This window comes from Canis lupus, chromosome 24 (assembly GCF_048164855.1).
Source record: "Canis lupus baileyi chromosome 24, mCanLup2.hap1, whole genome shotgun sequence".
NCBI lineage: Eukaryota > Metazoa > Chordata > Mammalia > Carnivora > Canidae > Canis > Canis lupus.
Window position 1 is genome coordinate 40712074 of NC_132861.1, and position 12022 is coordinate 40724095.

The 12022-nt window shown below is 37.2% G+C and overlaps 1 pseudogene; it reads left to right on the top strand.

The window, feature by feature from the left end:
- Positions 1-10829, top strand: part of LOC140616374 (small ribosomal subunit protein eS4, X isoform-like) — a 31572-nt pseudogene extending 20743 nt beyond the window's left edge.
- Positions 10830-12022: the final 1193 nt, after the last annotated feature.

Genomic DNA, 12022 nt, shown 5'->3' on the forward strand with positions numbered 1-12022 from the left:
TTTTTCATTAAACTTTTGTTTTAATGGGTCTCAAAATTCTGTGACAGATTTTTGGTCAAGTTGTTTCCATTAAAAAGTACTGATTTTAAAAACTAATAACTTAAAACTGCCACACACGCACAAAAAAAAAAAATGGTCCACAAAACATTCTTCTTTCCTTCTGAAGGTTTTACGATGCATTGTTATCATTAACCAGTCTTTTACTATTAAACTTAAATGGCCAATTGACACAAAGAGTTCTGAGACCGTTCTTCCACCACTGATTAAGACTGGGGTGGCAGGTATTGGGGATAATATTCATTTAGCCTTCTGAGCTTTCTGGGCAGACTTGGTGACTTTGCCAGATCCAGCTGCCTTCTTGTCCACTGCTTCGATGACACCGACAGCAACCGTCTGTCTCATGTCACGAACAGCAAAACGGCCCAGAGGAGGATAGTCAGAGAAGCTCTCAACACACATAGGTTTGCCAGGAACCATATCAACAATGGCAGCATCCCCAGATTTCAAGAACTTGGGACCATCTTCCAGCTTCTTTCCAGAACGATGATCTATCTTCTCCTTCAGCTCAGCAAACTTGCAAGCAATGTGACTGTGTGACAATCCAGCACAGGTGCATATCCAGCACTGATTTGGCCTGGATGGTTCAGGATAATCACCTGAGCTGTGAAGCCAGCTGCTTCCATTGGTGGGTCATTTTTGCTGTCACCAGTCACGTTGCCACGACGAACATCTTTGACAGATACGTTCTTGACATTGAAGCCCACATTGTCCCCAGGAAGAGCCTCACTCAAAGCTTCATGGTGCATTTCAACAGACTTGACTTCAGTTGTAACATTGACTGGAGCAAAGGTGACCACCATGCCAGGCTTAAGAACACCAGTCTCCACTCGACCCACTGGGACAGTACCAATACCACCAATTTTGTAGACGTCTTGGAGAGGCTGACGCAAGGGCTTATCAGTTGGACGAGTTGGTGGCAGAATGCAATCCAGGACTTCAAGCAGTGTGGTTCCACTGGCATTCCCATCTTTACGGGTGACTTTCCATCCCTTGAACCAAGGCATGTTAGCACTTGGCTCCAGCATGTTGTCACCATTCCAACCAGAAATTGGCACAAATGCTACTGTGTCGGGGTTGTAGCCAATTTTCTTAATGTAGGTGCTGACTTCCTTAACGATTTCCTCGTATCTCTTCTGGCTGTAGGGTGGTTCAGTGGAACCATTTTGTTAACACCAACAATTAGTTGTTTTACACCCAGTGTGTAAGCCAGAAGGGCACGCTTCTTGGAGATACCTGCTTCAAATTCACCAACACCAGCAGCAGCAATCAGGACAGCACAGTCAGCCTGAGATGTGCCTGTAATCATGATTTTGATAAAGTCTCTGTGTCCTGGGGCATCAATGATGGTCACATAATACTTGCTGGTCTCGAATTTCCACAGGGAGATATCAATGGTGATACCATGTTCACGTTCAGCTTTCGGTTTATCCAAGACCCAGGCATACTTGAAGGAGCCTTTTCCCATCTCAGCAGCCTCCTTCTCAAATTTTTCGATAGTTCTTCTGTCGATCCCACCGCATTTGTAGATCAGATGGCCAGTAGTGGTAGACTTGCCCGAATCTACGTGTCCAATGACAACGATGTTGATGTGAGTCATTTCCTTTCCCACTTTGGTTTAGGTTTAGTGATGGTTTTCACAATACCTGTGTTCTGGCGGCAAACCTGTGGCAAAAAAGAGTTACAATATTTTAAAATCACTGATACGTTTAATCATGTTTTTATCTCTTTCAATTTTTCTTTTGTTTTCTTGTAATTTAGTTATTGTCCTTTCCTCTTTTTTCTGTTTCTACATCACTCAATTTATTTTACTTCATTACCATGTTGGCTCAAATATAATCTATCTTTTTAGCCTTATGTAGTGAGGAGAGTATTTTTTTATATAAAATACATATTTTTCCATCACATTCTTATAGAAGTTTTACTTCATATTAAAAATAAAGAAGAATATATTTAGGTGTTTTATTCCCAGAAAACAAAAGTATAATATTGGAAATTTTGGTTTTTTTATAATATCTTATTTATTTATTCATGAGAAACAGAGAGAGAGAGAAGCAGAGACACAGGCAGAGGGAGAAGCAGGCTCCATGCAGGGAACCCAACGTGGGACTCGATCCCAGGTCTCCAGGGTCACGCCCTGGGCTGAAGGTGGCGCTAAACCTCTGACCCACCTGGGCTGCCCAATATTGGAAATTTTGAACTTTAATCTTTAAAGATGAGTGAGGAATATCATGCACTTGGTTATTTTTAAGATGTCATGTGTGACAATCTTTGATTTAAATAAGAAAATGAGTATGTTAATACAAATTGCCATTAAAATTTTGTCACCTTTTTTTAGAGCTTATACACTATCTACTTTATAATGCACAAATATTTTTCTCCATTTATTACAATTTTTCCTTGTCCTGGGAATTATTAGATGAGGTGTCCATCTTTTTACCCTTAATATCTGCCTTATTTTCCATGCAGTTACTCACAATTGTGTTTCATTCTTCATATGCTTCTCGGACCTGTATTTTTAATTTATATGACCTTTTGGTAAATCATGAAAAGCAACACAAAACAAGCACAAACAAGATGACGAATTAGGTATAGGTTAGTGTGGATATGTTCTTTGCCTCTTAACAGCTCAAAAGCATGAAGACAATTTTCTGAGGCTAAAAAAAAATGGGTCCATTTAAAACTAGAGTTGTGTTCATCATTGGTGTCACAGTTGGAAATGAAGTGTGACAGGCAAGTTAACTCTGGCAACTTGTCATGTACCAGCTGTTTTGTCACAACTCAAAGGCCCACAGGCAAATTCTAGGCTGAAACAATTAAATGATAAAAAAATAGAATCACATAAAAATAACACCAAATACCAAAAGACCTTCAAGTTTCAGCAATCAATAAACAAGGTGAGTCCCCATGGGGGATCCATCAAACGTTAGTATCTTCAGAGAACAAAATCAAATGCTGTGATTCTTCATGACAGCTTCTAGATTTTATTTTGATGAAAATCCTTAGGCTAAAAAGTCGATTATTCTCTTAAAATTCCAATCAGGGTTCTATGGTGCAACAACATTATTGCAAGGATATTCCTTAAAATAAAATGTCCCCAAAGACATACCTAAATTACAGCCACAATCTGTAATATCTATTCTTTAAGGATTTTATTGTTCACACATCAGAACTCTGAGGAGAACTTCAAGACATCACAGTTTCAATGGAATTCATGTTCTAACACGGGTCGTATCACCTCAGAGAATATGGCAACTTTTTTTCTGCTTCCTTCCTGTAACCTAAGGCATTGAAACTAATGGACTCAGCATCATTTGGTGGGACATTCATCACTAGTTGACTCTTAATTCACCTGGCTTGGAGTGAAGAGGGTCAAGGAGCACAGGCTACCAGTTGTGCACAGAATAAATGTCTTACCTGCAATGGGCTTCAGGGGGCCTGGAACCACTCTGGCTCTGTGACCAAGTCAGTTAGTCCTCATAACACCTTGGTCCTTGTTGGGTCACCAGTATCTCATCAGCATTGTTGGTATAATGCAGCTCAGTTTTGAATGTTGGAGCAGTAGCCTAGAACAGAGTGAGCCAGACTGAGTTCCCTCTTTTGGAGATCCTAAATACATAACAGGGTGAGTGTGGGACATGCAGAAGATATCCACAGTAAGATAAACCTGGGTTTGAATCCTGACTCCTCTACTACAGCTGTGTGGCCAGAGACATGTCATTGAAGCCACAGCGGGTTGTGCCTAAACTGAGATGATACCTTCTCTTAATGCAGCTGAGGTTTAAATCACATGATCTTTATAAGATTGTTAATAGAATCTGTAATGCCTTAGTGAACATTTCTTATTGTTTGTGCTGTTTCTGCTTTTGTTCTGTTTATCACCATCAATCGTCATCATTATCACTTTTAATATTATTACTTCAAGCTTCACAAAACCTGCTTCAAAATTTATTTCCTCCAGGAAATATTTTCTCATCTCTTTCCTTTATCATGTGAGACCTATTCTACTGTAAAGCCCTTCCATATGTAACTATGTTTGCTTTATCTAAGACAGCACCAATTTATGGAGTATAAAGATTTGATTTCGGGACACCTGGGTGGCTCAGCAGTAGAGCGTCTGCCTTTGGCTCAGGGCAAGATCCTGGGATCCTGGATCGAGTTCCATTTCTGCTTCTCCCTCTGCCTGTGTCTCTGCCCCCTACCCCCACCCCCGGTCTCTCATGAATAAATAAATAAAATATTTTTTAAAAAAAGATTTGATTTCATCTGTTTGCCTGTCCCTATCATACTTAGCATGGTACTTTATATGTATTAAGAGCTCAGTGTTGTTTGTGGAATTGAATCAGTACCAGATTTGTATATAATATGTTATGGAGCTTTAGTGTTTCCTCATGTAGTTACAAAACCACTGCTTAAAATTTGAAGTCTTTCATTACAACTTTATAACATTGTTTACGGACTCATCAATGTGTCATTATGACTTAGATTTCGTTTTTGAATCAAGATGACCAAGCTTCCCTGTTATGGAATCTCAGAATCCCTAAATCTAATCTTTCCCCTAGAAAACTGAAAACTTTCCTCTGTGTATTACAGATTGTGCTATTATGAAATTGAAAATAATCTTAATAAAATATGCTTGGAGAGAAATCACAGGGTAATTTTTTAGGTATTCTACAAACAAACATAAATACTTTTATTGGACCAATCTCTGATAACACAGAAATCTATTTGTTGCTTAAAATGGTGAAGGCCCTAGGAGGCTTTTTTTTTTTTTTTTTTTTTTTTCATGATCCTGTTTTCAAGGATTTGGTGGGTCTTAACCTGACTTCACAAAAAATAAAGTAACATTCAAGGTTCGAGTATGACCTGTGGGACCTATCTGGACCAATTCTGATTTCCAATTTAGAGTGAAAAATTAGTAAGTGATTCTTTATTTTTCCCAACATGTTCTCAAGTTTTCTGGAATTAGGCCAAATAGTTGAAAAAAACTGAGTTTTATGGAAAATAAAGGACTCCAGTAGATCACTCTTCAGGTACCTACAGCAAAATGACAATGCTGAGAATATCAGAAAGTGTTTTGAGCATTTGCTGCTTGAAACCACAAAGTGGGGAACTAGAAAATAACCCAAGTGCAACAGAGACATTGTTGATGGAGGACAGCGAACCACATGGACTCTACTAGGGGAAGAGACAACTTTTGAAGGGGCTAAATCTTGGGACTTTTTAAAATAATGTTTCAAAGACTGAAACCATACCAGCAGACTTAATTTGTGAGTCCTAAAGAGGTATCTGCAAAGTGTCTATGCCATTGGACCAAATTGCAATACTATGAAATGAGAGTCATTCTGATTAAAACACTAAGACAAATGCTGAGTGTACAATCCCAATTAGATACAAACATTATTGGTCCTGTGCTAGGGACTCAACCATAGCACCCAGTACCTTAGATTATGAATCATAGAATGCGAATTACTATCTAATCCAGCTAGCCCCACCCCTGTTATTTAGCAGAAGAGGAAGCATTGATTCAGACAGAGTGAGTTGCTCGAAATATTTATTACATATTTTCAAGTATTGAAAGCCCAAAACAAATCAGTTGCAACAACAATTAAAATGATCTCAATAATAGAAAATTATCTTAATAACTGAGGGCCATCTTCATGAGCAGCTTTGTTCAGGAGCTCAGATATTGTCACAAGGGATCTGACCATCCTGCATATCTCATATCATTTGCCTCCTCCCCAAGTTGGGCTATATTTGTTCTAAGCTCTGAGTATGAACAAGGTGAGGTCTGAGACTAGCAAGAAATAAACTTTCCTTCCACATGGCCATCCACCTATGGCCCCCACAGAGGCATGGTGCTTTGCTTTAATGAGACCAGCTAGAGAATTAGTCCCTACTTGTAACCTAATCATTATGGCTGGCAAGATAGAAAGCAATAATTGGCTTATATCTGTCATGGAGTGGGCATTTCATGCAAACTGGTGCAGCCACTTTGGAAAACAGTATGGAGGTTCCTCAAAAAATTAAAAGTAGAACTACCCTATGACCCAGCAGTTACACTACTTGGTATTTACCCAAAGGATACAAGCATAGTGATTCCAAGGGTCATATGCACTTCAATGTTTATAGCAACACTGTCTACAGGAGCCAAAATATGGAAAGAGCTCAGATATCCATCAAAAGATTAATGGACAAAGAAGATGTGGTATACATAGTGGAATATTACTCAGCCCTCAAAAAGAATGAAATTGTGCCATTTACAATGACGTGGATAGAACCAGAGGGTATTATGCTAAGCAAAATAAGTCAGTGAAAGACAAATACATAGAATTTCACTCACACATGGAATTTAAGCAACAAAATAGATGAACATAGGGAGAGAGAATGAAAAATAAAATAAGATGAAAACAGAGAGGGAGGCAAACTATAAGACACTCTTAACTCTTGGAAACAAACTCAGGGTTGCTGGAGGGGAGGTAGGTGGGTAGATGAGCTAATGGGTGATGGGTTTTAAGGAGGACATGTGATGTAATCAACACTGGGTGTTATATGTAACTGATGAATCACAAATTCTACCCCTGAAACTAATAATACACTATATAGTAACTAAATTGTATTTAAATAAAAAATTTTTTTAAAAAAAGATGGGAGCGGGACTCATACCATGAGCTAAGAATAGAGGAGGAGAGTGCCCCACTAAAAAAGAAGTGAGATATTTCCAGAAGAAAGTAGATACAAGCTGAGGGAGTAAAAAACTGTTAAATCAAGAATTAATCCAGATAAATTGCCAGGACTGTCACTAAAATATTGCATCTTTTAGAGTCTTTATATGAAAAACATATGTAATCCATGCATGTGGTAGGTTGTATTTATTATTCACCTGTATTTGGTTCTCCTGCTGGTAGGGAAGCTATACTCTGATGAAACCTGGGCTCTCCTTGTGAGCAGAGATAACATGTGACATTTCTGAGTGCAAGCTTCGAGAGCCAACACATGGTTCAACAAATTTTCTCTTCCCTCTGCCATCACAATCAGCTAGAAGTAGGGAGTCTGGGTGGCTCAGTCAGTTAAGTGTCTGCCTTCTGCTCGGGTCATGATCCCAGGGTCCTGGGATGGAGCCCCATGTCAGACTCTCTGCTCAGCTAGGAGACTGCTTCTCCCTCTCCCTCCCTCCCTTGCTCATTCTCTCTCTGTGTGTGTCTCTCAAATGAATAAATAAAATCTTAAAAGAAAAAAAAGGAAGCCTTCCCTGTTAGCCTCATTCCCAGAAGTGAAGATGAATTGGAGCAGAACAGGGCACAGAACATGAGAAAGAAATAGGCCTTTTTGTTGTAACATACTGAAACTTAGGATTGTTTGTCATCACAGTGTAACTTAGCCTGAGTGTTCCAACATCCTTAAAACAATCTCCAACTTCACTTCTTCTTTGGCATTTGTAAATCAAGAAGAATCTTTTCTTCTACTCCTTTTTCTAATCTCATCACTCCCCAGCAAAGCTAGGGCAACATTTTAACTTGCCATCATATTATTTCGTTTTGGTAAATTTAATCATTTTAAATTTTCTCTGTGTCTAATCCGAAATATGCCACATACTCTCTGTATGTAGATCTTAGACAAACTTCTTTTCCATTAGATATTATATTCTTTAACTCTGAAAAACTGTGTTTGATCACTAGATGATGTTCAAAGTCACCTCCATCAATGAGTTTCTAATGTGCCACGAGTTTATACTTTTCATTACTTCACTGCACTTAATATAGCACTTATAATTTGTAATTATTATGCATCCTTTTACTGTTGATTTTTAAAATTTTGATTTCTCCACAGTAGACTATGAGCTCCATAAGGGCAGGGACTATTCCTGCCTTTCTTACCACTGCACACCCAGTGCCTAGCAGAGTGCCTCATACATAGCAGAATGAATCATGTTTTATTTGTTTTCTTACAAACATCATATGGGCTTTTGGCTTAAATAAAACATTATTTAGGTTAATAGATTTGAGCAGGCATTTGTCTATGCCAAATGTCATCAATGTCTCATGTCCAGACATAATACACAGCATGTATTCTATATATATCTTCTTAAAATAAAAAAAAAACAACATTTCCTTTGGTGTTGACAGTAAAAAGACAACAACAACTATACAAATCATTGCAAATCAAAGAAAACTGTTAACCACATAAGTCTAGCTTGCTGGAAATTAAAGCATGTGAAAGTTTATGAGCTAACATTCAGTGGTAGGTACACAGACTGTTAGGTTTCTTTTTTTTTTTTTTTTAAACTCAACCTTTTTGTTTGTTTTTTAACTCAACATTGATTTGATGCAAAATATTAGTAATGGTTGAATTCTTAAGCATTTCCCCCTTTTGCCTCTAGATGTCTCACCTGGAATTCACATGATAGATCTTCTGATGCAATATCTTACTGTAGGCTTGGCTGAAATGTCATCTTGGGAACTAAAACAGTAAACCATGTGAATTTAACTGCAGTTGGATCAAAACATTCCATCAGTAAGGTTGTTTTTTTTTTTTTTAACTTTCTGGAAAAATGCAAATAACAGATGGTGGGAAAATAGGCAGATTTATGAGAAAAATGACTTTGTATTAGTCATTCTGATGAGCCACATCCCAAGGAGGCCTTGACTTTTTGGCTATGATGAACAGTTTCCAGGTGTAACCCTTGATGTTGGGAAAGTGATATTTAAGACAATGGTCATCAGCCCATCTTAGCAGCTTTTTTTCTACTTCAAAAATAATTCATACCACCTACATCTCAGTAGTGAGATATGGAATCCAATACTAATATAGGCCTTTAGGCTATGCTTACAGGAAAATAATGATGATTTTAGCTTAGGAAAGCTGATTCTACAAGTTAAGCCAGAAGCAAAAGTAACAGTTTTACTTCTTGAGACGATAAGAAGAAGTAAATTGAATTTTGAATTCAATGCAATAGGCCAAAAGAGTTTATTAGGATTTTTGAACAAAAGTAATCAGAAATGTATCTCTTGCAAATATTCCTATTAGTAGAAGTGCTTTTCCAGTACCATATGTTATATAGATTAATATATACTATATTAGCAAATCATAATATTTAGTTTATAAAAGAAATGTGGAAAAGACAGATGACCTAAAACGGTTTAGAAATTATATTCCATTTCAGATGATATTTGAACTATTTCAAAGTAGTTTAACAAAGTAGCAATAGAATGTTGTCCCTTGGGTATATTTATATATAGTGAGCTCTTACCGCAAAAACTAGATTTCCCTACCATGAGAGAGGGGTATAGTCTTCTTATTCCTGAAATGGACTGGCAAAAGCAGACAATATTTTTTTATTGAAAAAGAAGTAGCTAATGAAAGGTAAGCACAAATCTGATTATTTTCTTGACTATTTACCTAAGAAATGTTTTCTTTCTTTATGTATTTTTATTGTACTAGGATTACAATTTCTACGTCTTAAATTTCTTTTGTTTGTTTTGTTTTGGGCCTTGCAGATCTAAATAAAAGTTTAAAATGACTTTTGCTGATCATTTTGGGTTCAAATCAGACACCAATAAAGCTAGCAAAATGTATGGTTCTCAAAAATATTTGGCATAGCTACTCATTTTGGCAGAACCAAAAATGATAATAATCCCAGCATGTGCCTTGTTCCATATGCTTCTATTTCATTTTGGTAACTTAACATTTTTTTTTCCATTTGATTCAGCTCAGTTTGGATCATTTAAGTTATATCTACAATATGTCATTTCCATATTTAAAAGTATTTCTAAAGAGTCATTACAAACTAAATGATTATCTGTAAATTTTTGCAGGGCTCTCCCCAGGCTAGTCCCATCATCCTTTGTCGATCTTTTCTTCCACTAGTTACAAAATAATCTAAGATCTCTTCCTGTATTTTCCTATTGTGGTGAATTGTTATTTAACTCAAATATTGACTACTTCATGATTTCCATTCTGGTTTACTCAGGTAAACGTGATCAAATCCATCCCCACTTACAGAAATTGAAGAACTATTATTTGCTTACTTGTCTCAAGCTGTTGGTTCACAACCTCAAGAGTTCTTGGTGAAATCTGAGACTGGCCCCTGTACAATGAGGGCAGGGAGAGTTGGAAGAAACAGGTAGACCACTCCAGGTTGTTAGGTGGCAGTTTCAATACACAAGGGAATTGACATCAGAGCCTTGCCTTGGGCAGCTGTAAGACATGGAAACTTCTGCACCTGCCAGTCAGAATCTGAATAGTTTATAAGAGGCCTTAATGGGGTTCAGTCACGTATACAGTCCAGATGGCCTTAACAACATTTTTCTCTCTCAAGGCTACATTCTTGAAATGGCTACTGGCATGGGAATAGATGGCAGGAAGTTTATTTTAAAGACAGGGAAGGTGATGAGGAGTCTTCTATTGCCTGAGTATACCTTTCAAGTCAACTGGCACTCACTTTCTCCTGATGACCTTCTCCAACAACAAGCCTTTGTCCAGATTTTAAGGCCATTGAGGTCCATAACTATAACTTATTCCGAAGAAAACTGCTCTATCTTCAACAAAAGTTGGTTGAAAAAAGTTGAATTATATTTGTTAATTTACCAGCTAAAGAAATTGATGCACTTTACATTATCGATGAAAGAAAAAATGGTATGGCTCTCATCTTATCTGGAAACCCCAACTTACTTGATAGTGGTTCACTTGGATTTGATCAGCCTTTAAAGTTTGAGAATCCAACTAAGGATCAACCAAAAATCAGCCAATGCTGTGCAGATCCTGAGAAGTGAGGCTGTCAAGCTAATTCCCTGTTCCCTTGCTCCTTTCCTTGCAGAAGATTATAGGCTAGTAGCTTCAGTTAATTTTGACAGGGGTGGAACTTACTTTTCAGAGCATATTCTGAGTGCTTCATCGGTGGGACAGCTGGAATTTTCTGGAAAATCTATATCAAAACCCAAAACCTTACATTTGCTTATAAAACTAGGAAGTATTTACATTTCAAAAGAGTTGTGTATCAGTTGTGGATGATTCATTCAGATTACGTTGATCTCAATTTTCTAAGTCTAAAGGATGCCTATTAGGCTAGAATTCTCACAGAACTCTTTCAGGTGTAAGATTCTATATTCCATTCTGGAAATCAAAGTTGAGGTATGAAATCTAACCCCCTAAACATAACAGCTCAATTAAATTTTTTCTCAGTTACTAATGTAATAATACTTATAGATATGTAGTTATATCTCAGATATAATTTAATTTTAAAAGAAACTTTAAAGAATTTGAAGTAGCTATCAGACTTTAAACTTTTAACTTCTCCTTTTCAGTAATATCAGAAGATGAAATGAGCTTCGATTTCTTCATAAATTCAACACATAAAGATTTATTGAAAATTTTCCATAAGCCAACCCCTGCTTATAATATAGCCATGAAGGAAACACTCTTTGCCCACCATCTGAAGCAGATGCTTGGATTGGCTTAAAGGCTAGCAGGTCTAATTCAATCATGTATTTTGGAAATAGTTGGACATCAGTGCTTTTATAACTCTAGTCCATGGCCATTTAGCTTTTTCCTTTCATCGAAGCAATAAAATCTGCCTTTTTAAAACCATTACAAGGATGCTAACAATAGCAAATATACTTTCATTAGAACATTAAATGGTTCACTTAAACTGCAGCCAAGGTTTGAGAAATATAGGTAGCTTGTTGAGAATACAGAAAAAGTAAATTGGAGCTGATGCAAAGCTTATGATTTATTTTTAGAACTCTGTAAAAAGGCTGCTTGGACTTAATTCTAATAGGCCATACGCATGCCATGTTAGGGTTTTGACAGAAACAGATGGTTCTTTCAAATGATGTAATTGAAGAGTTTTTAATAAATATATTTCTTTCTCTACAAGTAGTACAGATGGGGTTTATAGAAACAGAGAAGGGCTGGATCACACAGGGATGAACAGCTCTGGGGAGCTGTCCCACCTCTTTACCTGAGT